Source organism: Neovison vison, chromosome X, assembly GCF_020171115.1.
Source record: "Neovison vison isolate M4711 chromosome X, ASM_NN_V1, whole genome shotgun sequence".
In the NCBI taxonomy this organism is placed as follows: domain Eukaryota; kingdom Metazoa; phylum Chordata; class Mammalia; order Carnivora; family Mustelidae; genus Neogale; species Neogale vison.
This window is the reverse complement of record NC_058105.1, coordinates 35,255,934-35,282,879: the sequence shown is the minus strand read 5'-3', so window position 1 is coordinate 35,282,879 and position 26,946 is coordinate 35,255,934. Positions and strand designations below refer to the sequence as shown.

At 36.8% G+C, this 26,946-nt stretch overlaps 1 pseudogene; it reads right to left on the bottom strand.

Annotated features, from left to right (window-relative positions):
- Positions 1-17,448, bottom strand: part of LOC122896541 — a 78,203-nt pseudogene extending 60,755 nt beyond the window's left edge.
- Between the last annotated feature and the right edge of the window lie 9,498 nt (positions 17,449-26,946).

The following is a 26,946-nucleotide window of genomic DNA, read 5'->3' as shown; positions in this document are numbered from 1 at the left end:
ATACATGCTAGCCTTGCATTACAAGTTAAATTCATTCATTTGAAAAGTAAGTACATATGCTTGTATAATACTGAAAACTTTGTTGTTGTTGTTGTAAATGCCTTTAGGCAAGGCCTGTTTTCTCTAGTTTATCACGAGCCCCACAGACCCTATTGCTTAATATCCATACATTTCCCTTATTTCTAGGATCTGTGAAATACCCAAAGGCACTTAATCTTGCAGCCTCTGTTATCTTCTTTTGGAGCAGTGGTTATCCAGGTAGGCAATCCCATTCCTGGGGAGGTTTTAGAAATGGAAGGAATGGTATTTTCTTTTGGTTTTCACAGTGCTTGAGGATGGTACAGGCATCTGATGGATGGGGACCAGGCATTCATGGTATTACCCTGCAGTACTTGGGACAAGCCTACACAATGAAGATTCTCCCAGTATCTCATATGACTTTCAAATGGCCCTCAGATATTCATGTAGGGAAAACCCTAAAATTATGTCGGCCTAGAATATAACTCCAGTTTTTTATATGAATGCAGATGTGTTTTCTACAGTTTTAATATATGCTGACTTTTCCAGAAATGCAACTGCTGTATATAAGTCAAGGGGAGATATTACTTTGTTTTATTTAGAACTTCATCTAGGGCTGTTTATTTCAAAAAACTGTGTAATTAATCAATGTCAATGCCCACTGATGGCATTTGAGTTGTCAGTACAATATCCCTATATTAGTCTGCATTTATAGTTGGCATATCCAAGGCAATTTTATCACACACATGTCAATTTTATAAATCTGTTTCTATAGCCCTTATTTTGAAATGTCAAATAGAAAGAAAAGGTAGTGAAAATACTCAATTCAATATTATCTTACTTACATGAAAGCCAAACTTCTTCATTTTAAGTAGATACAAATATGTAACTACTTCATTATGTCCTTAAGTATCTTCATGCCCAAACATTTACATAGTGAAGTATGTGATGTATAATCTTTACATAGTATCATATAATGAAGCCCTTTTCTGGTATTTCTCTTGTTATGTTTTGTTATGGCATTATATTGGTATTTTGAAATTTTGTGTGTACATGAGTTATATTATTTATGGTTTTCATGAAGAGGACATTACAAAGTATTTAATACAAGGAGGCCTTGGTCTGCTAGAGGTGAAAAACCTCTCATCTATACCTATGCAACAGTGTTAATATTTAAATGTACAGGTTTCTAGGCCACAACTAAGGCCTAGAGAATTAGAACCTGTGAGGGCTGAGCCCAGGAACTGATCTTTTTAATAAACTCCCAGGGTGATTCTGACACCATCTTTGTGAAATCAGTTTATGAACTGGCATTTGGAAAGCATTCATCTTGATGTCATCATCTTCTGCCTTTATGTTGTTGGGATCTTAATCCTACCCTCATCGCTTCTCAGGAAAGGAAATAAATTATTTGTTCTGACTTTTATTTTAAATATCTCTCTCCACTGGTTCCTTTATCTCTGTCTACATGTATGCTTAAAGAGTCAGTGGCTTAAAGAAGTCCTTATTTGACCCCGTTCTCTTCCTAAAACTCTACTTTATCATTCACATTCAAGTTCCAGAATGAATGTCATGAAAGAGTTGTGTATCATCTCTTATCTCCACTAATATTTCTCTGTTCCCAGTGACTCGTAATATGTCTTCTGCCCTCACCACTTTAGTGAAACTATCTTTCATGCCATTCTGACAGTACAATTACATCTTCTCAGTCCTGATGCTGCTCAGTTTCTTTGCAACATTATACACTTTTGAAAACCTCCTCCTGCTGGAAAGTTTTCTTGGTTTCTGGAATTGGGCTTCCCTCATTCTCCTCTTACCTCTGGGAAACTGATCAAGTTTCCCTTTCTGACTCATCTTGTATACACTCATTATAGATTTTTCAAAGATTCAGTCCCCAGATCAGTTTTCTATACATGTATGTCCCCATTTGTTTCTAGGATCCAGGTTTATATGTTTACCTGCCTTCTGGGAACTTATTTATACACAGAATATCCTCTAGATATCTCAATTTTATGCATTTAAAATTGAACCCATCTTTCCTCATAAAGCAGCTATAGTTCCTTTCTCTTCAGTTAGTTAACATTACCACCAAATTACTCAGACTTAAAACTTAGTCAATTTAAGCAACTCTTTCTCATCCTTCATATATAACATGTTGAATTCTACTGATTCTTCTTCTGCCTCTCCTATAAATCTTTTAAATTCCTACTACATCTATCATCATTTCAAGCATGTTACCCTTCCACGTTGACTCTGTTCTCCTAACTGGTCTCCCTTCTTTGATGCTTTTGTGTTCCCATCTACAGTTCAGCATTTAACTACTTGATCTCCAGAGCCAGACTGTAGGTGTTTGACTTCACCACTTACTGCATGACTTTGAACAAGTTACTCAGTCTCTCCCTGTGCTTTAATTTCCTTTATCTATAAAATAAAGCCAACAAGAATATCTACCACATACACATACAATTCTTTTGATGATAAAAAGAGATGTCATATATATTTATATGTATCTACATACATATAGATAGAACTGTATATATGTATATATGTATCTATCTATATATTTATCCATATATGTGTGTATACATATGTATGTATGTATGTATGATGTATATATTGTTTCAAAAAGTCCCTGAAACAGGCCAAGCACTTAATAGCTGTTATTTGTTATTAACTCTTTGACCTACTAGCATTTTTACCCAGGTTTATACTTTCCATTCAAAAGTCCCTAGTGTCCTCTTAGAAATCTTTGCAATTTTAAGTAGCCTCAATTATTTAGGCTCATTTAATCTGATGTTTTGCATAAATTAAGCATGAGGAAATAGATTGTCTTTCACTTTCCTCCCTTCGGAGTATTTTGATAAACTCTATCATAATGTAAATAGCTCTCTCTTCAGGTCAGAATATGTCAATTATTCCTGTCTTTTAATATTTGCATTTATTGGATCACTTATAGTTCATCTGTGAAATCTGACTGATTGATGTGGCCTCACATTTCTGGGTGAGGAAGAGAATATTTCACAATGTCGATAACCATTTCCTTAATGTATACTCTCAGTTATGCCTTATATGCTATGCTTTTTGCTATCAGCTAATGAAGTTGCTTCTTGGGAGGCAAAGGAAAAAAAAATCTAACTATAATCCAGGACTGTGGTGCTGGCTTTGAGAATGATATTTGCTGAAATAGTTCTATATCCAGAAGACCAGAAGTCTTTTTTGTGGGAGAAGGAAATACTTACATAAGTTCTTGATAGTGTGCTTCTCTTCTACATTTTCTTTGATCATTTTATCTATATTCCATACAGTATGTGTTGAGTTTTTCAGGATAACTCCATCTCTTTTTTCTCTGATTAGGTTTGATTTTTATATTCAAAGTGATGGATTCCCACTTCTACCCTCAACAACTTTGTTCTGGACAAACTGTGGGTTTTGAGTGGATGGAAGTTAGATGTAGTTCACAGAGCTTATGCCCAGTATAGCTGGCCCCATGATTCATTTAGTGTTCACACTTGGCTACAGGCAAGAGGCAAAATACAATTGTGTTTGCCTTGTTGCCTTTCACAGTGTTAAAAATAAGACAATAAGCCCCAAATGGAGTCACTTCTGCTACACTCCATGTCACCAAACCTACACTTGATTACAGTTTCGGCTTTTCCATAACTGGAATCTCAATCCAGTCAACCAGGAATTTCCCAATCAGCACTAGTTTAGTAATCTGCTTGATAGGCCCCTGATATCCCCTAAAAGAGAGTAATCTTGCAATAACCAGCCCAGTTTTTTGCCTAGTAGAATTTCCTTGTTCCTACTCCCTTCTGCTTATAAATGCCTTTCATTTTATACAGTTCCTCAGAACTTCTTTGTATCTGCTAGACTGGATGCTGCTTGATTCATGAATCACTGAATAAGTCTAATAAGATCTTTAAAATTTACTCAGTTGAATTTCATTAACAACAATCCTAAGGGTATTTTCACAAACAGGCCAGCAGAATGATAGAAAAAAAAAATGGAAAGTTGAGGAGAAGAATGAAAGGAAAATACTGGATAGAGATCAGCAGATGGAGAAGAGGGCAAGGGTGTGTTTCAGAAGAAACTTCTCAGCCTTCTCATCTGGCTCTTAGAACATCCATTGTCTTACCAGTATCCATGAAAGAGGATGTGGTTAAATCCTAGGTTATAGGCCCCCTTCAACCACTGAGGGCAGCTATAAAAATCAACTTTTTTTTTCCAATTTATTTATTTTCAGAAAAACAGTATTCGTTATTTTTTCACCACACCCAGTGCTCCATGCAAGCTGTGCCCTCTATAATACCCACCACCTGGTACCCCAACCTCCCACGACCCCGCCACTTCAAACCCCTCAGATTGTTTTTCAGAGTCCATAGTCTCTCATGGTTCACCACCCCTTCCAATTTACCCAAAAGCACATACCCTCCCCAATGTCCATAACCCTACCCCCCTTCTCCCAACCCCCCTCCCCCCAGCAACCCACAGTTTGTTTCGTGAGATTAAGAGTCACTTATGGTTTGTCTCCCTCCCTATCCCATCTTGTTTCATGGATTCTTCTCCTACCCACTTAAGCCCCCATGTTGCATCACCACTTCCTCATATCAGGGAGATCATATGATATTTGTCTTTCTCTGCTTGACTTATTTCGCTAAGCATGATACGCTCTAGTTCCATCCATGTTGTCGCAAATGGCAAGATTCAACTTCTTAATGCAGTACAAGAGATCTTTAAAATCCCTATATCCTTGACTTTGCCTGGAATCTTTTTTTAAAGAATTTATTTATTTATTTGAGAGAGAGAGTAAGTGAGCATAAAGCCAACTTAACTGCCCCTTAGTGAGTGGGAGAAGGGGCAGAAGGGGAGGGAGAGGGAGAGAGAGAGAATCTCAAGTAGACTCCACACTGAGCCTGGAGCCACACCCAGGGTGGGATCTCATGACCCTGAGATCATGCCCTGAGCCAAAACCAAGAGTCAGATGCTTAACCAACTGAGCCACCCAGATGCTTAACCAACTGAGCCACCCAGGAGCCACAACTTTACCTGGCATCTTTTTTTTCCCAGACTATATATCCTTTACACTTTACCTCAGTTCCTTCCTTTCTTTTTGTTACTCACTCCCCGGATCTGCTGCTGAAGTAACTGTGATCCCTGCTTATTAATAGCTGCTAAGGCAGCAGGCAGGGAAGCAGCAGAGTGAGGGCCTGCTTATATGGTACATAGAGGTCAAAATACAAACTTCAAGGAGAAAAAGGATGATAGAGTAGTCAATGAACATGAGCTGTTATCCTTTATTTATTAGAGCTATAGTTTAAAATGACCTCTTTCAACTTCCCTACACATCACTTCCCCCCCACAATTTGTTTGACTCCTTTCTCATTCATTGCTTACCAGTTATACCTCACTAAGCTGGCGGACTGGCTGTCTCCTTTTCTTGCCACTTTATAATTTAGCTGGCCCTTCCTATGCATAGTCATAGCATGGAAAGTATACTTTCACATCATTGAAGCTGGTGAAAAAGCAGAATGGTTTTATAGTTTTTGATTGATGAGGCTGTCATATTAGTTAAATCAAATCTATAAGTAGACAGAATGCTGAAACATTTATTTAAGAAGGGATATGTAAAACATTGTGTGTTATGGAGTGCCACATTCATTGTATTATGCTTCACAGCAACTCCTCCAAAAACTGAAGACGTGGCCTATGACTCCACAAGTGGATCATCTTAGTTGGTGCAATTAAACATACACAGTGGGAAATATTTGAAAAACAAATTATCAAAAAAAACCCCACTCAAAACAAAATATCAACAACTGTACGTTGATTTTGTAATAAATCTCCTGCCTCATAAAGGTTGACCACACTTTTGGGGTCAATGAAGGAAGAGATTTGATGGGTGCCAGTTAGACTTTGAAGAGGTAGTATGTGGAAGTGGAATTTAGAGGGAAAGAACAGAGAGCTTAGGACTGAACCATGATGAATTCCAAAAGTCAATGGGCAAATTTAGATTTGGATTCAGTACCAGTTAGTGATTAGTCACTGTGTGCTAGGCTTGATATTTTTACATATGTGATCTCATGTAATTGTCATAACAGCTTTGTGATGATATGATGCTCAGAAGGATTATATAACTGGACCAAGATTACACAGTTGGAAATTATTTTGGATTCTAATGCTTGATATTTCATTCTAAATCAAGTGATTTTTCCATTATACTCCATGAAAAAGAAAGGAAGCCTGGGGGGGGGGAGGGACAGAGAAATAAAACCTTGAAAGGTAGACAAGACAATGAAGCTGAGAATTAAACAATCTGAGATGTGACTATTGAATTTAGCTAAGTCACATTTTTTTTAAGTGAAAAATCCACAGGGAAGGAAACCAACAGGTACTTGCTGACTCCCACAGGGAGAGCACTTTGTTGAGACTTCTGGAACATTTCTGCATTATTTTCATTAAGAAGGATTAAATGTGAGTGCTCTAGGCTACAGTGTTATCTTTGGTAGGTCATGATTAGTGTCTTTCTCCTATAAAGATGTGTGTAAATTGAATTCACAGTAATGTGATTTCTATTTGTAATGTACATTGCCATTGCATTCTGACAATTTGAGATCTGTCATGAAGAAAGAAAGAAAATAATTAGTGATCAGCAGTGGGAGTTTAATATTTTAATTCTCCAGCTGTTGTGCAAAATGTCTTTGTGCATGTAGATTCAATTAGTCATAAAGGAGGGATTCAGAATAATGGAGCTACATTATGTAGCTTTTGAACATGCACTGTAGGTAGAAATTGGTAGGTTCCTTAATTTACTGCCACTATTTAGGGGGAACACAGACAGCAAAGACCTTTCAAACAAAAGATTCTTAATATTGTCAAGGGAACACTGAGAGAAACCTCATAGTCACAATAGAACTATAGAATATATTGATATTATAGGCTATAAATTGAGATAATAATTATAAAAAATACTATAATTTGACTATTTACAATTTAAAAATAAACATATACAAACTAAAACATTTGTCCATCTGAATGAATCAAAAATTTAATAGCAAATGACAATCTGGGGTAAATTTTTTGCAAATATAGCAGATAAGGGGCCAATGCATTTAATATGTAAAGAAATTTTGCAGATCAGTGATAATTAAAAAAAATACACACATAATAACATCCTAATAAAAAAGGGCAAAATCTATGAGAGAAAATTTACAAAAGAAGAAATATGAATACAAATAAATGTGTACCAAGATTTGTCTTTAGTAGTCAAAAGGTAGAAAAAGATGTACAATGAGTTTATGCCTTAATCTTCCCTGTGCCCTACTTGAAACACCTAAAAATGATTATACAAAAATAACTTAAGACAAACACGGTTGTGACAAAACAATAAAGTACTCTGTGGGCAGGAATAGGGTAGAGACATACTTGGTGGTGAAAGACAGGCATAACTGAGTTCTCCTTTCAGATACAGGCAGAAGTTATTGATAATTTGACTTCTGTGGAATAAAGGAGCCAAAAGCATTGCATATGTGGAGGGGGAAAGCTAAACTCACAGGGGGAAATCAGCAGCTAGGGTGGAGCTCTCCTGATCTGGGAAAGAAGATGATAAGACCAAGGAAAATGATAAAACGTAGAACCATGGCCTGCAGCCTTTTTAAAGCTGCGTGTCTATCAGGTCCTCCTTTCTCCCAACCTTGAAACCATCACAGGTATGAGTGAAGAGGCCGTTCTTGAGCTCTCTTTGCTCCTGGTAACTTGGATCACTCTCTTACTTTTATCAAGGGCTAAAGTGGAAGACCCAAGGCTAGGAGCTTTTGATAAGACGCCTCCTTGATCCTTCCACACTCACAATGAAAGCTAGGCCTATCCCCCACATTTGCAGCTCCCAGAACAAGCATGCCAACAGAAGGAGGTGTACCAGTTTTATACACATTGAAAAGTTGCATATAGATGTAACAAAAGGTTAAATAATACTCTCTGACAACTCTGCCTTCGCAATGGTAAGATCAAAACATACATGTGTAACAATTGTTTTCTATGCTGAAAATTAGTAAAATGCCCCCAAATAGTGAACTATTACTTTACATATCTTTTTGTTTACAGTCCGGTGGTGTTTGGGTGAGTAATAAATGCATACATGCTTCATAAGCTAGTATATATTTGTTTTATTAACTCTATTTTTCTTGCTTTCGTTGCCAAAAGATTAACATCAGGATGTTCTAATCAAGGCTTTCACACAATCTGTGTTCCCCTTGCAGTTCTGACTTGAAGGATTAAAATAAAAATGTATTCAAAATTGGTAAAATTTGAATTTTATGTATTTAAATAAATTAAAAATTAAATTATTTTTATATTTTAAGTTACCTTTTAAAAAACAAAATTGATAAAGTTAAAAAGCAAATTATCACACATTTAAGTCAAAATTACATGATTTGAATGTTTTAATTTTTCAAATATAAATAAACCTTATTAACTACATAAAGTGATATTAATCAAAAAATTATAGTTTGATATGCATTAATAACCAAAGAAAAGAATTGGTAACTAAATTTTACCCATGCATGCTTAGACAGATGCATATATACCTTCAGGGATAAAATGAATTGTTTAGTAATGTGAAATATTCCTCAAACAACATGTATAATTGCTGAATTTATGAGTTTTTCAGGAGCTATAAATTGTATCAGGAAGAGAGGCAAGAAAATGGATGCTGGGCGCCAATCTGAAATGAAATGTTGTTATGCAACCATCTGTTGCATTTATACCATGTAAGTGGAAGGATTTGATAAGTTAGTTATCACTACCAAGAAAATGTGCTGCTCAATTCCTTCCTGCACTGTAGAGCACTGTCAAATTCTAGCTAAGCAGTAGTGCAAACCAAAAAATCTTCTCCATAGGTGCTACTCTGGATTCTTCAGGAAGCAGATGTCAAGGCAGGATTAGACCTGTAAGAGACTTATCTAAAAGTGAAATATCTATGAAAGACCAAGGGAAGGGCTCTGTAGACTGGGAGTGTATTCCTACAGTGGTGTAAGTCTGACCCCTGTAGGAGAGTGCAAAGAAAGGAAAGAAAGAAGGGTATGAGTAAGGAAGAGTCTCAGACTGCAGTGCTATTCTAAGAAAGTTTTGGCCAAGGCGGTGAGTATTCCTGGACTAGGAATTCCTGCCAGTTCGAGAATACCCATGGTCTGCAGGAATAGGCCCATGTGTGTTTCTCTACTGTGCTTGAATTTTGGCTAGGAGCAGCCTAGAGAGAGTGTGGCCTTTGCACAAATGTGGTGGTGGACCCCGAGGAGCTATAGCCGATGGTCAGCCAAGGTCCGTGATGCAAATTTAGGTAGCCATTTCTTGGTGGCCAGAGTGTATGGGTACGACTCAAAGTTGTAAACCTTATCAGCTCTCCAAATATTGGTTTATGGAATCAGCTCTATGCTTATTGGAATCCCACCAGGCTTTTTCTGTAGAAATTGACAAACTGATGCTAAAATTACCATGGCAATGTAAAGGACCTAGAGTAGCCAAAACAATAGGAAGAACAAAAATTAGAAGATGAACATTACCTGTTTTCAGTACTTACTATGAACCTGTATTAATCAAGGCAATGTAGCATTGGTGTGAAGATACACAAATAGGTCAACAGAACAAAATGAAGAGTCCAGAAGTAGACACATACATATGTATGTAAGAGTGATTTTCGATAATGGTGCAATGAGATTTCAGTCAGTGGGAAAAAGAGAGTCTTTTTTTACTTTTTAAAAGATTTTATTTGGGTGCCTGGGTGACTCAGATGATTAAGCATCTCCCTTCAACTCAGGTCATTATCCCAGGGTCCTGGAATCAAGGCCCATGCCGGACTCCCTGCTCAGTGGGAGCCTGCATCTCCCTCTCTCTCTCTGCCATTCCCTCCACTTATGTTCTCTGACTCTATCTGTCAAATAAACAAATAACATCTTTAAAAAAAATCTGAGCTCTTAAAAAAATAAAAATAAATTTAAAAAAGATTTTATTATTTGAGAGAGACAGAGAAAGCAGGCATGAGCAGAGGGGAGAGGCAGAAGGAGAGGGAGAAGCAGACTCCCCGCTGAGCAAGGAACCTGACAATCCTAGGACCTAGGATCATGACCTAAGCCAAAGGCAGAGCTTAACCGACTGAGCTACCTAGGCGCCCTGAGGAGAGACTTATAAACAAATAGGGCTGGAATAATTGGATAGTCATATGAAAAAATAAACTTCAATCTATCCCTTGTAACACATTTAAGAATTTACTCAAAATGTTTCATAGACCTAAATATAAAGCTTTCTTAAGTAGAGGATGGGCAAACAATAGTCTGCAGTCCACATCCAACCTACAATCTGTTTTTATAAATAAAAATTTATTGGAACATATCCTTGCTTATTCACTGCATATTATCTATGGCTGCTCTTATGCCACAAAAACAGAGTTGGACAGTTGTGACAGAGACCATATGGTCCAAAAAGCCTAAAATGTTTCCTATCTAGTTCTTCAGAGAGAAATTTACTATCCTTTATTAGATACAACAAATGCACAGTCCATAACAGAAAAAAATAAGTTGCACTTATCAAAATTTGAAATTTGTCTATAAATCTTCATAAGACACTGTTAAGAGGATAAAATGATAAGCTGCAGACTTAGGATACTATATTTGCATATCATATATCTGATGAAGAACATATATCCATGTAAAGAACTCAACAGTAGAAAGTACAAACAACCTAATAATAAAATGGGCAGAATGCTTGAATTAGTATATTTCACTGAAGATTTATGGATAGCAAATAAGCACACAAAAAAATACTCAACATCATCAGTCACTAAGGAAATGTATATTAAAACCACAATGAGATACCACTACATACCTGTCAGAATGGCTAAACTTTATTTTCTTTTTTAAGATTTTACTTCTATGACAGGAGTAGAGTACAAGCAGGGGAAGCAACAGGCAGAGGGAGAGGGAGAGGGAGAAGCAGACTCCCTGCTGAGCAGGGAGCCCCATGTGGGACTCGATTACCAGGACCCTGGGATCGTGACCTAAGCTGATGGCAGACGCTTAACCAAATGAGCCACCTAGGCATCCCTAGAATGGCTAAATTTAAAGGACTCATGACACCAAGTGTTGGCAAGGATGTGCAGGAACTGGATATCTGCACACTGCTGAACAGAATGTAAAATTGTACAGCCATTTGGAAAAACAGTTTGCCACTTCTCTTAAAAGTTAAGGGTACACCTTTGCTCACAAGTATTTACACAAGAGAAATAAAACCATATCTCCTTATAATTACTTGTACATGAATATCCACAGCAGTTTTACATGTAATTATTAAACACTGGAAACAATTCAGATGTTCACCTACAGGTGAATGGATGAACAAACTGGTATATTCATTTTTGGTACATGCAATAACATGAATGAATCTCTATGCTGAATGAATAAAGTAAAAAAAAAAGAATTCATACTGTATGATTCCATTTATATAAAATTCAAGATAATGAAAACAAGTTCATAGTTACAAGCACAGATCATTGGTTGTTCAGTGGGAAGTGTTAAGAAGGGCGGAAGAGAGGGATTGCAAAGAGTCATAAGGAAACACTTGAGGGAGGTAAATGCATTCATGGCTTGGTTGGAGTGATGGTTTCATGCTTGTGTAGATATGTCAAAATTTATTGACTTGTACACTTTAAAATGTGAAATTTATTGTATGCAAATTATAGTTCAATATAGCTATTTTTTTAAAGTGTAAAAAACGTGTTCACTGACAAAAGTTCACCCCCCTTGAGGACCAGGACCTCCCACCATGTAGAACCTAGAAAAGTAAAGATGGAAAACACAAAGTCCTCCTCATTGGAAGTGATTGTACCAGGACCACTCCTGCTTTGAACCCCTGTTTTCTGGACTCATTTAGCCTTCCTCCTGGGAACACAATACCATTTAGAGGTCTCTAATTTAATACATTTACCATGCCTTGGGAGATGGCATTCCTTTAGAGAACATTGCATCTGAGCTTTTGCTTTAGCTATGCCCTTAGAAGACTATTCCAGGGCTCTGTAAAGCCAGTTCCCTCTGGGCAGTGCAGTATACAATTTTGACTGTGGATACCATGGTCATGGGGTCATTTCTGCACCTTCTTTGTTTGAATTGTTTTACACTGGTGATATGTTGGATACTATATTGTGTAGGATTCTGTCCCCATGGATTGAGCCTTCTTTCAGCCTCTGGATGGCAGTGCTGGCTGAGGCTTTTCAGTCGGGAAAGGCAAGCCCATTCCTGGAAGATATATATATCCCCGTGAGAAGAAGCCACTGACCTTTCTCAAAATAATGGGTCTGATGTAGGTGACTTGCCGCTAAGTGGCTTGCTGGTCTCTGTGAGACACAGAGCTGTAACAGGAGTTCAGCATTGGTGTGTGAAAGGATAGAGATTCAGAGGCATCACTAGCTGAACTAGCTTTAGAAAGTGAAAGTATATGCTAGAAGGCCTGTATATAACCTTCCCCTTTGCCGATCTGTTCATGGGTCCATTATGCCATTTCCAGGGTAGCTGATGACAACTGGTGGAGTTATTTTGTCCAGTTGTGTTTTTCAGTGTGTCTTCCATGGTGAATGCATTCTGCTGGGAATTAATGTGTAATACACAAAATATTTATATTTAGTGCCCACTCCCATGTGTTCATATGCCTCTATTCTAGACTTTTCTGTCTCTGATTTGCCAGTCCTTTTCTTTCCAGGCTTCTGACCAGATGGCCACATATTTATCATTTCCTTCATACATTTTTCTTGCTCCTTCTAATAATTTGGAAGTAAATACACTATTTCCATTCTTTTAGTGGATACTATTAAAAATTTAAGCTGAATATTTAATGGCGTCTATAGTTAGTCACCATTTTTAGGCTTCTCTTGAACAATCTAAGGATTTAGAATGCTTTGACTCTGACCACTTTACCTCCATCTTACATGTTACCATTGTCCTGTATTTTAGTTTTGTATTATTTTTCTTTTTACTCCCTTAGTAAGATACTATTATTTTTTATTCAATTAACATTTGTTTATATTTATATAAAATATAAATTGTTCTTTGCTCATTCCTTTTTGGGTCTTGAGCCTTCCTTCTGTAAGTCTTCCTTTTCTTTATTCCCAAAGTACATCCCTTAAAGTTCCCTTTTCATGGAGGTTCCTGGCTGCCTCATTTGGTGGAGCATGCAGCTCTTGATCTCGGGCTCATGAATTCACACCCCATGTTGGGCATGGAGCCTACTTAAAAAGAATATATTTTTTTAAATTCCTTTTTCATGGTCTGCTTTTTGTAAATTTTCTCCATTTTTGTTTTTCAGAAAGGTGAATTTGAATGAGAGCTAATCTGAATGTCAGATTGTAAATTAAAAGCTCTATCCTGTCAGTATTTTGAAGTTACTGTTACCCTGTCATGTTTTCTGTTACTGCTCTGGTGAAGTCTACTCTCAGTTTAATAGTCATTGATATAAAATATTTTGTCTTCACTCTCTGGCTGTTGATAACATCTTTTTGGTTGGGCGTTGTGCAGTTTCACTATGACATGTCCAATGCGGACTTTGAAAAATGTGTCCTGCTTGTGATTCATTCTGTCTCCTAGACCCAAAGGCATCAGTCGTGATTTTTTGACTGTTGTCTCTCCCCCATTCTCAGAATTCTCTTTTTCCAGGACTCCCATTGGACATTCTCATTCTATTTACATGTTTCTAAACCCCTCTTTTAATATTTTCCATCTCTTTGTCTTTCTGAACTACATTTTTGGGTAATATTTTTCAGATCTAATAGTTCCCAGATCTGCCCTTTATTAGCGTCTATTCCTGTTGCTTAGTCTATTTATTGAGACTTAGTATTTTAGTTCACTTTTTTTTACTTCTAGATGTTTTATTTGGTTTTGAAATATAGCTGGTCTTTAAAAATGATGTCATTTTCCTTGACTAAGTTCTGACTATTGTTATTTTTTAATTTCTCAATATGCATTTTCTGTATTTTCTATTCAGTATCCATTAATTTCAGTATTTCATATCCTTGTGGATCTAATTTTAAATTTTATTTTTTATCTGCTAACTGTGGTGGCTAACTGGACTGACTGCTTATAGTTTGAGGTTGTGGTCACATGCATGGGGCTTTATCTGTAGGAATCCATTAGGTGCAGTTCCATGGTTTATTATTTTTTTTAATTGTGTTATGTTAGTCACCATACAATACATCATTAGTTTTTGATGTAGTGTTCCATGATTCATTGTTTGCATAGAACACCCAGTGGTCCATGCAATATGTGCCCTCCTTAATACCCACCAGCAGACTCATTCTTTCATGGAAATTGGCATTTGCTTCTGCTAGCCACATCAGAGAGCTACTAATTTAGTGCCATGTTAAGTTACTTTTTTAGCTTTGGATTTTAAGGAACATGCAAAAAGTGTGTATTTAGACACAAACCTGTTATAGGCCTGTGTACTTGAATTCTCAGAGAAGATATTTTCTATCAAAGGCTAAGCTGGAACAGATAAGAGTTCTTTTTAGCTTTCTGTCTTTGCTAGTGGGTGGATTTTTTTTTCCAGTCTGCCATTTCACTGAGGTGTGGAACTTTTAGATTCCTAGTTTTTTTTTTTAAGATTTTATTTATTTATTTGTCAGAGAGAGAGGGAGAGAGAGCAAGCACAGGCAGACAGAGGCAGAGGGAGAAGCAGGCTCCCCGCCAAGCAAGGAGCCCTATGTGGGACTCGATCCCAGGACGCTGGGATCATGACCTGAGCCGAAGGCAGCTGCTTAACCAACTGAACCACCCAGGCGTCCCTAGATTCCTAGTTTTATGTGTTATCTCAATTCCCATTATCCACAGTATACAAAATTCTTTCTCTATTGGCTATTAAGCCAAATAGCTTGGATTTTTTAATACTAGTAAGTCTCCTTTAAGCTGCTGCAATTTTATAATTGGCTTATCTCTCTGATTTCTACATGTGTGTTTGTATGTGCCCCAATTCTTCTCACTCCCTTTCCTCCTGGCTCTAAAACTTGCTCTTGTTCTTGGGCTCATATACATGAATATTTTTAACTTTATAGTTGGATGAACTGAATTTAATAGCATGCTTATTATAGTTTATCCAGGATTTCTTGGAGGTTTAATGGATTTTTAAAGATGTCCAATCTGTTATATTTCTAGGAACAGAAGTTGATATGCATGACCTTTTAAAATAAAAAAGTAATAAAATCAATTAACAGCATATATACTAACTCAGTATTACGAGTTAAGCAAATTTTTCTTGACTTCAGTCTATATGGTAATAACACCAGGCAGCAGTAGAGGGCCTGAAACTTTTTCAAAGCATTTTTTGTATTTTATCTAATTTGAGTTTCTCAAAACATTTATAAGGTTGAATATCTGTACCACAGAGGTGAAGTTTTTGCTAAGGATACATAGCAAGTTAGCAGCAACTCAGACCATTAGACATGAAGACCAACATAACTCTGCTATTAATTGTTCACAAAGTAAGATGTGTGTCTTTACACTGAACACACCTCCTTTGATGTCAGAAATCCAAAGAGCTACAAATGTAAATCTTCCTATTGAAAGCATGTTTTGAACTCCAAAGTTTGTGTTTTAGGATTGGAATATAAAAAGTCTGCTAGAAGCCATGGTTACAGTTTCTCTGGGTTATGAAGGCAATTTGTCTATACTTCTCTTTTGATATGCATCATGTCATATCCTATATTACCATTACTTATCTAAACAAACAAAACTTAGAAGTGTTCAGAAGCAACTATCCTTCTGTCCCTAAGACCTTTAATCAACAAAATCACCAGGGCTTAGCCTTGTGTCCCCTGCTTTTCAATATGTAAAGGTGTCTAAGGCCATCCTTTCAGACACAGTGGCATTCTACAGGCCCTGACTTGCAGATGGGTATTTCTTTGAATATAATCTGGAAGGAATGATGTTTCCTTTTTATCTGAAAATTTAACCTCCTTGGAAGTTAAGCTGATTTAAACACAGCTGGGTAAGACCAAAGATATTTTTTATAGGTAAATAGTATGAGTTGGTTGCAAACTAAACAAATCTATGTGGGAGGCCCCTATAAGCTTATTTGCTTCAGACTTGTCAGCTTATCTTGTCAGTTCTTGCAGGAGACACAGAGGAACAGAATCCTCCCTTTAAAAATGGATGAAGTGATTGGAAGATATTCCTGAAGGTGAGTGGGAGGTGAAGGCCTGGGAGAGTTTTAGGGAAGGAGGGAACAAAGACTAATCTATGATATTTTTATTTTCCTTTAGTTTACTGGAATGGGGATAGAGGAAAAAGTCTTGCAAAGTGAGTTTACATCTCTTTAATCGAAAAGCCACTGAATGGATAAAAGTGGTGAATGTGGACTGCATTACCCTATGGTTTAGACAGTATGTTCACTGGATCATAAATACTGAATTTTGGAACAATGCTCGTGATATATATTGAGCAATAATAATAAAAAAAACAACTAATATTTATTGAACACTTACTGTGTGACAGGCACTGTTCTACATCCTTTACATATGTTAACTAAGTTAATTTTCAGAACAACTATTAGTAGCTAATACTAGTATCCATATTAGTAACCATTTTTCAGAGATGAGGAAACTGCATCTCTCAGGTTAAATAAGTTGTCAGGGTTACAAATATAGAGGGCGCCTGGGTGGCTCAGTGGGTTAAGCCGCTGCCTTCGGCTCAGGTCATGATCTCAGGGTCCTGGGATGGAGTCCCGCATCGGGCTCTCTGCTCAGCAGGGAGCCTGCTTCCTCCTCTCTCTCTGCCTCTCTCTCTGCCTGCCTCTCTGCCTACTTGTAATCTCTCTCTGTCAAATAAATAAATAAAATCTTTAAAAAAATAAATAAATAAGTTGTCAGGATTACAAATATAGAAAATGAAGCTAGAATTTGAACTCAAACACTTGGTTTCTATGCTCTCTGTCATCTCTATGTCTTCAGAATTCTTATCTTCACCTTGGAAGATATTGGGGCACCTGGCTGGCTCAGTCAGTAGGGCATGTGACTCTTCATCTCAGAATTGTGAGTTCAAGCCCCACATGGGGTGTGGAGCCTACTTAAAAAAATAAGATAACCTAACTTTCTCCTTACTTTTACATGAAACTTGGCTACTTCTGTGGGTAGTGGTGCTATGGTACCCATTTAAAGGGGATGAATATTAAAACTTTATTTAGAAAGGTATTGGGCAATGCTATTAAGCAAAAAGGAATTCCCACATTCTAGATGAGTCTCACCTGTTCATCAAGAATTACAGATGGCACTTGGACAGGAAGAGTCTGATTAAAGTTATCTCGGTTTGATTGCACTTTATCTGCATTTGCCTTAAAGAGGAAGACACAGAAAGCATGGGCACTCATCCAGTGCAAGCCTCTGAGTTTAAGAAGTTCTTTCGTCATTTAGAGGCTTTCTTTTGGTCCTTTATTCAGCATGTATTTGTTGAGTACGTGCTGTTTGCCAGGCACTGTGCTAGGCACCAAGGGCATTTTGATGAGCACAGACAGATCTGTCACATCCTCTCATAGAATTTGTAGTTAAACAGAGGAGGCAGATAAGCTAATAATCCCACAAACAAACAAATGTGTAATTACAAACTGAGACATGAATCATGAAGGAAAGGCATTTGGCACTAGAGCGGAGATACTATCATGGGGAGACTATGGCCTCCTCTGGGAGATTAGAAGATACTTCTCTAAGGAAATGACATTCCAGTGGGAGGAAGCAGCATGCAAAGGCCCTGCGCCCCTTGTTCTTAGAGCCTAGAATGAGAAATAGATTAATGATTTATTCATAGAACAAGAACTCTGCTTCTGAATGTATACTGTTTATAATTTTCAATGACTTAGGCATGCTCTTTAGCTTCTTGTTGGCTAAACAAAGAACTTGCTTTGGGTAATTGGTAAAATCACTTTTTTTTTAAAGATTATTTTTTTATTTATTTGACAGAGATCACAAGTAGGCTGAGAGGCAGGCAGAGAGAGAGAGAGGAGGAAGCAGGCTCCCAGCTGAACAAAGAGCCCGATGCGGGGCTCAATTCCAGGGCCCTGGGACCATGACCCGGGCCGAAGGCAGAGGCTTTAACCCACTGAGCCACCCAGGCGCCCCCACTTTTTGGTTTTAGTAAGATCCTCAGACTGAGGAAACTTTTTCGTTTATCCATCAGATTATCTATCATCTATCTATCTATTTTTATTTTTATTTTTTTTTAAGATTTTATTTATTTATTTGACAGACAAAGATCATAAGCAGGCAGAGAGAGGAGGAAGCAGGTTCTATGCTGAGCAGAGAACCTGATGTGGGTCTCGATCCCAGGACTCTGGGATCATGACCTGAGCTGAAGGCAGAGGCTTTAACCCACTGAGCTACCCAGGCTCCCCTCTGTTTATTTTTAATTATATTAGTCACCATATAGAATGTCATTAGTTTTTGATGTAGTGTTCCAAGATTCATTGTTTCCATATAACACCCAGTGCTCCATGTAATACATGCCCTCCTTGATACTCATCACTGGGCTAACCCATTCCTCCTACCCCCTCCCTTTAAAACCCTCAATTTGCTTCTGAGAGTCTGTGGTCTCTCATGGTTCTCTCTCCCCTTCTGATTGCTCACCTTCATTCTTCCCTTCCTTCTCCTAATGTCCTCCATGCTATTCCTTATGTTCCACAAATAAGTGAAACCATATAATAATTGGCTTTCTTTCCTTGACTTATTTCACTTAGCATAATCTGCTCCAGTCCTATCCATGTTGATGCAAAAGTTGGGTGTTCACCCTTTCCAATGGCTGAGTAATATTCTATTGCATATATGGACCACATCTTCTTTATCCATTCATCTGTTGAAGGGCATCTCTTCTCTTTCCACATCTCTGCTCTTTGTGGCCATTGCTGCTATGAACATTGGGGTGCATATGGCCTTTCTTTTCACTACATCTGTATCTTTGGGGTAAATACCCAGTAGTACAATTTCTGGGTCATAGGGTAGCTCTATTTTTAATTTTTTGAGGAACATCAGGTTATCTTCTTAAGTACCCTCTTTGCTCCCTCCCTCCCTTTCATCCTTGCACAAAGATTTATTGGATGTCTGTAATATACTAGTACTAGTATTCTTCTCTTCACTACCAAACTTCTTAGAGTAGTCTACATTTGCTGCCTCCATTTTCTTGCATTCTTAACCTGTTGCTGTCTGTTTTCTCTCCTCATCAATGTCCCTGACACTGCCAAATCCAGAATTTGGTTTCTTATCTCCTCATTGTACCTGGTTTCTCTGAAGCCTCGTAACCCTCGTGTTCAATCACAGAACCTCTTCCCTTTGACCTTCTGTGACAGTTCACTCTTTCTTCTTCTACTTCTCAGTACTTATTTTTCATTTTTGCTGATTCCACTTTCTCTACCCAACACTTTAATGTTGCTTTCCAGCTCATCATCTTCATGCTTTATTTTTTAAAATTATTTATTTGAGAAAGAGAGGGAAAGAGAGGGGGGGAGGGAGGGGAAGAGGGAGAGAAACTTCTAAGCAGACTCCTGAATGACTGTGGAGCCTGATGCAGGGCTCCATTTCATGATCCTGAGATCATGACCTGAAATGAAACCAAGAGTCAGTCACTTAACCACATGAGCCAGCCAGGCAAACCCCCCCTTAATTCCTTTTCTGCCTAAATTTCATCTTTTTTTTAAGATTTTATTTATTTATTTGACAGAGACCACAAGTAGGCAGAGAGGCAGGCAGAGAGAGAGGAGGAAGCAGGCTCCCTGCTGAGCAGAGAGCCCGATGCGGGGCTCGATCCCAGGAACCTGAGATCATGACCTGAGCCGAAGGCAGCGGCTTAACCCACTGAGCCACCCAGGCACCCTCTAAATTTCATCTTTTTAATCAACTTCTAGAGGGAAATAGTTGGATTATTCCTCATATGTTTGTGCTTCCATGGCATGTGGTGCATATATGTGTTGTGGCACTTCGACATAAATATATCATGTAAATCCGATATGAGATCTCTTTCAGTTGACAATGTGCTCAAATTTAGGAATCAAATCTTATAGGTGATGTGCAAAATAAAAAGTATTTAATTAATATTTGATGTACAAATAAGTTTGGGGACTCCAGGAAAGGCCAAATATAAAGTATTAGTTAATTGTCACAGGCTGAAAATTGAGAATTTTGCTTTAGTATGTTACTTAATTAGACATTTAACTCATCTTGATGATGAGCAAGAGTGAAACATAATTACATGAAGTATGTTTCCATCTTCAAGTCATGGATTATCCATTTTCCCTGATTAATGACTCTTACTATCTGTAATTAATAAAAATTGCCCATCATTCACAGTGATTTCTTGAGTCACTTTTTTTTCTTTTGTCTAAAGTCTAATGAGGTGTAATCTGCAATAGAGTATAGTGGTCTTGATTTTCTCAGATAGACTTTGCCAGTTTATTAGGGAGTTAAAAGCCTATAAGGTATGTAAGTTCTTTGGGGCTCATAGTAAAGAAAGTTTCCCCCCCCAGGAAATGAAAACATACACATATTATTTTGAATGTAATTATTAATTGACATGTTTTCTGTCAAAAGGAATGAATTGATAAATATTTTGAATAAAATAAATTTATTTTAAAACACACTTAGGTGCATATTATAAAGTGATCAGACACAGAAAATATAGGAACATAAATCTACATTTGTATTAAATTTAACTAAGTGGAATATATTTGAAAATTGCATTCAAAAGGCTCAAACTCTATAGTAAAAATAAAAATGAATGTTATATATATTAAAATTAGGCTGTTGTATAAAATAGGCATTGAAGAATACAACCAACATATTTTAGGGTTATCTTTCTTTGAAAGGACTTTTTTTTTCCTATTTTGAATGTGGTGCTATACTCTTCAATATAGTTTAAACTACATTTGGTAAAAACTATGCTTTCTAACAATAACTTAAAAATCTTTGGCCAGCATGCTGATAGTGCTTAATCTACATATAAATTAGAAAGTTTTCTGCCAAAATACTAACCAGACTACATATGGATTGGTGTAGTGTTTCCATTTTTTCCTCTTTGTTAGTTTGGGAGGGATTAATGGCAGTTTTTGTCTGATATGGCTTTTATAAACACTGGTGATTTTGGCATGTTTAAATAACGACCTTGTATTCATTCATTATAAATGGCAAGATCAATGGAAAAGTAAAGGCAACACAACCTTATCAATGGTTCTTAAATATTGGTGCGTGTTAGAAGCACCAAGAGAACTTGCTGACAATGGGAATCTGAAGTAATCCCTAAGATTGTGCTTCTGTGGTTCTGGAATAGAGCACAGGAATAAGAATTTTTAACAGGCCCTCAGGAGATTCACATGCTCTGATTTCAAAAACATTGGCCTATTACCTGTTTCAACAAATTTCTCCTCATTTTTTTCAAATGATCTCACCTTTTGCAGTGCCATTGCTTTGTAAATTTATTCATTCATTAGACCCCCAATGCCTTCCAACTCATGTTACTACCTGGTAGAATAAAATTCCTATTTATCTCCCAAGACCCCATTTATATATGACTCTCTCTTCAGAGTCTTTACTCAGTACTTTGTACGTATTTCTGCTTTTATATTTATACAGTGTATTACATGATAGCTTTATATGTACAAATAATACACACATAAATATATTAATATTACATTGAATTTATTTTAAGGAGGAAGGTTATGTCTTACTTTTTATGCATCAAATATGAAAGCTAGGGACAGAGCCTAGTACAAAATGGGTGGTACTCAGACATTAGCACGCAAAAGAATTATCTGGGGAATTTGGTTAAAATGGAGATACCTAGCATGCTCACCACCCCCCCATGCCCAATTCCCAGATTCTCATTTAATAGATCTGAAGATGGTCCTAGGAATTCACATCTTTATAAACTCTCCAAAGAATTCATATCTTGATAAATTCTGAATACCAAGGGGACATCAACTAACCTTTAGTTAACCAAATACATGACAAAGGGTTACTTATATTTATCCCAATTGCTCTCTAATATGATAAAATTTTCTCATGCATTATAATATATTTTGGACACTCCTGAAAATGTTCAGGTCCATGTGAATAGTGGTCAGAAACAATGTAGACAACTTTATACAGGGTCTTACACATGGGTACAACAGGGGTTTAGAGTGGGGTTTACAAGTGACAGGGCTCATGAGATAAACTGAAAGAATTTTAATGAGGACTTTCTCTATGGAGAATGCATATCAAGAGTAAAAGTCAGTGTACATGAAAAAATGTTCAGCATCATTCTTCATCAGGGAAATGCAAATCAAAACCAAGTGAGATATCACCTCACACTTGTCAGAATGGCTAAAATTAAAAAGAAAAAACTCAAAAAACAACAAGTGTTGGTGAGGATGTGGAGAAAGAGGAAGCTTCTTGCACTCTTGGTGGAATGCAAAGTGCTGCAGCCACTCGGAAAACAGTAGAGAGGTTCCCCCCAAAAATTAAAGATAGAACTATCCTATGATCTAGTAATTCCACTACTTGGTATTTACCCAAAGAATACAAAAACACCTATTCAAAGGGATATATGCACCCCTATGTTTATCGCATCGTTATTTACAATAGCCAAATTATGGAAGCAGCCCAAGTGATAGATGAATGGATAAAGAAGAGGTTGTATATATGTGCAATGGAATATTATTCTGCCACAGAAAAGAATGAAATCTTGTCATTTGCTATAGCATAGATGGATCTAGAGAGTATAATGCTGAGTGAAATACGTCAGAGAAAGATAAATACTATATGATTTCACTCATGTGGAATTTAAGAAACAAAACAAATGAACAAAGCTAAAAGAGAGAGAGAGAGAGAGAGAGAGAGAGAAACCAAAAACCAGACTCTTAACTATAGAGAAAAAGAAGATGGTTACCAGAGGGAAGGTGGGTGGGGGGATGGGTGAAACAGGTGAAGGGGATTAAGAGTACACTTATCGTGATAAGCAGTGAGAAATATATAGAGTAAGTGAATCACTGTATTGTGCACCTGAAATGAATATAACAATGTATGCTAACTACATTGGAATTAAGATTTTAAAAAGTAAAAATAAATAAAAAGTTTAAAATAAATAAAAAATTAAAAAATTTACTCTTCTAAAAAAGAGTAAAAGTCAATAATCAGTTTTTGAAAATGAAAACAATTCTCATGGGACACCTGAGTGGCTCAGTTAAGTGTCTGCCTTTGGGTCCTGGGATCAAGCCCTGCTGAGCAGAGAGCCTGCTTCTCCCTCTCCCTCTGCCCCTCCCCCCCGACCTCACTTGTGTGCTCTACTTCTCTCTCTCAAATAAATAAAATATTAAAAAAACTCTGGAAGAAAACATAGGGAAAATACTTCCTGGGTTAGGCAAAGACTTTTTAGTTATGACACCAAGAGCATTATCAGCACAAAAAAAATTAATAAAATATACTTCATCAAAATGTAATATTTTCAACAGAAACTGTTAAGAGATGGAAAAGAGAGCCACAAACGGGAGAAAATCTTTGCCCAGAGTACATTTGATAAAGAACTTTCCTTCATGGTTTATAAACAACTCAGAGATCTTAATAAGAAAATAAACGACCCAATAAAAAGTGACCAAAACGGGTGAATGGATAAGGAAGATGTGGTCCATATACACTATGGAGTATTATGCCTCCATCAGAAAGGACGAATATCCAACTTTTGTAGCAACATGGACGGGACTGGAAGAGATTATGCTGAGTGAAATCAGTCAAGCAGAGAGAGTCAATTATCATATGGTTTCACTCATTTGTGGAGCATAACCAATAGCATGGAGGACAAGGGGCGTTAGAGAGTAGTAGGGAATTTGGGTAAATGGGAAGGGGAGGTGAACCATGAGAGACTATGGACTCTGAAAAACAGTCTGAGGGGTTTGAAGTGGTGGGGGGGTGGGAGGTTGGGGTACCAGGTGGTGGGTATTATAGAGGGCACAGCTTGCATGGAGCACTGGGTGTGGTGAAAAAATAATGAATACTGTTTTTCTGAAAATAAATAAATTGGGGGAAAAAAAAAGTGACCAAAATACTTAACAGATACTTTACTAAGGAATATACATAGTAGGCTAATAAACACATAAAACTATGCTTAACATCATCAGTCAAAATCACAGTGTGAAACAATTACACATTTATTTTAATGGCTAAAATTAAAAAGCCCAAAAGTATCAAATATTGGTGAAGTTGTAAATCAACTGGGACTTTCGCATATTATTGGTGGAAATGTAAAATGGCACAACCACTTTGGAAAATTATTTGGCAGTTTCTTAAAAAGTTAAGCATACATCTATCATGATTGAGCTATTCCACTCCTAAGCATTTACCCAAGAGGAAAGAAAGAATATGTCTACATATAGACTTGCACACAAATGTTCATTGAAGTTTTATTTACAATAGCTTCACATTGAAAACAACAAATGTTCCTCAAAAGATGAATGGATAAACAACTTATCGTATAATCTTAAAATACTTCTACTGTACACACACACACACACACACACGTGTATATACTACATACACATATGCATATCCATACCATAATATTAATCTCAAAATAATTTTAAGACCTGCTAGAAGCCATAAAACTAAAAGTACATGGCTTATGATTCCATTAATAAAAATTTTTAAAGAATGCAAACTAATCAATAGTGACAGAATAAAAGTCAGTGCTTGCTTGAGGGGGATGGGGAAGAGGGCTAGTAACTACAATACATAGATTGTTAGGAGTGGTAGATATGCTCATTATTTTGCTTGTGTTATTGGTTTCATGAGTGTATAGATATCAGGACTTATCAAATTGTATACTACAAAGTGTTCAGTTTATATCTTGTCATTTATACCTCATTAAACTTTTAAAAATACATTAGACCTTTTTTTCTTCAAATAAGCTCTTACTTGGAAGCCCAATAATTAAAACAGAAAATAGGGAAAAGGTCTTTTGCCATCTTATTTCTGAAAAGATCCATAGAACTCTAATTTTCATACCTCTGATATACAACATCTGACTTCCAGAAATATATTTAGATGTATAAATAGATACGGCAATTTACTTTAATTCAAAGCCTCTTGTCCAGAAGTCTGGGGTTGCCAATAGTCTTAGACATCATTGCAATAGAATCTGAACCATTTAGAAATTCTCTGAAAATTAACTATTTGGATACCTGAATTTACTTTGTATGTTGGCTGCATTCCTTTATAAATGATTTTTTAATACTTAAAAAATGTTTTAATAATACATGACTCAATTTTCCATCACCTTAAATAGAGTAAACATACTCTTCTTTTTAGTCTGCCTTTTACTAATGATGCAGGACCATCATTATTAGCATCAAGCTTACGCTATGCTAGAAGGTACTGATACCCTCTGGGCTTCATTAAATGTGCAGATGCTCATTAATATTTTCTCCAGTAATAAGTGGCTTAAGACAAGAGCATTTTTTTTCTTTTTATGGAGAAAAACGATGGTTACATCTGCCACTTCTATATTCTATCTGTTCCTGTGCTATCATCTGTTACTTCTTGCAGAGTGTGACTTCCTGCTTCAACATGCCTTCCTTGATAATATATAGACTAAATTGGTAAAGCACACACTGAGGTTGTTAGCACTGTATAGACATGGGCTGTTAATAGGGGACTGGAGAGTGTCCCTTTGAGTAAAATACATGATTTTTAGTGCATGGACTATTTTCACTGAGTGAAGCAATTCATTTTTTATCCTCTGGTTCTCAGCTCTGAAATGGATAATTTGGTTTGTTGCTGAACTCCATTCCAAACAGGTGAGATAGTATTGTATTACATTTTCAAAGACCTGCAATATAAAGGCCATAAAATAGCACTTCTACCACCAGAGTCCTCACTGAAAATATTTATTACTTCAACTGTCAGTAAAAGTCAGGACCTTTTGGGGGGATCTGACAATTTGAAAGTAAGGCTCTGAGAAAATACGTCTGATGATTTTCTTGTTCTTGTGAGTTGTCAAGCTAGCAGGTGGTGGTGTTAGTTGCTCTCTTGGTCAGTAATTTTTTTCTGTCTCTCCTCTAATATTAAGTATCAGCTGTTAGAAAAAAGAGATGAACAAAATATGGAGGATTCCTAAGGTTTTGGAATAGATTCATTTCCTTTTCTCAATTTTCCATTTTCAAAATAAATCTGACTTTATTTTTATTTTTATTTTTTAAAAGATTTTATTTATTTATTTGACAGACAGAGATCCCAAGTAGGCAGAGAGGCAGGCAGAGAGAAAAGGGGAAGCAGGCTCCTTGCAGAGCAGAGTGCCCGATGCGGGACTCAATGCGGGGCTTGATCCCAGGACCCTGAGATCACAACCCAAGCTGAAGGCAGAGGCTTAACCCACTGAGTCACTCAAGCACCCCTGTTTTTTTTTTTTAAGTCATCCTTTCTTTTCCTCAGTTCTAAAGGGAGCTTCAGAAAACACAGATAATAGAATCAGTAGCTGAATTCAGTAATTCATTTGGTGCAGTGCCATTTTTTTTTTATATTGAGGAATCAGGCTTATTTTTGAGAATAATTGGAAAGTATTCTAGGCCAGTAAGAAGATTATAAGTAAGGACTATACTGATCAATTTAAATGTTCTAACTTCCTTTTACAGTATACTAACTGAAGTCTTGTTGAGTGCTGAAAAGCCTCACAACTTACTGTTTGCCCTGATAAATTCGCTGTGGTCCAGAGGTTGGCCATCAGAAATTTGATTGTCTTAGCACACCAAGAATAGTTGTTTCCTTTTTGAGGGAGTAGAAGGAAGGTGGGGAGAAAGCTAAGTTAATTAAAGAAAGATTAGTTAAAGAAAGATTAGTTAATCAAGTTAGCAAAATGGATTTATAAAACAGAATGCCTATTTATTCTGAGAAATAAAACC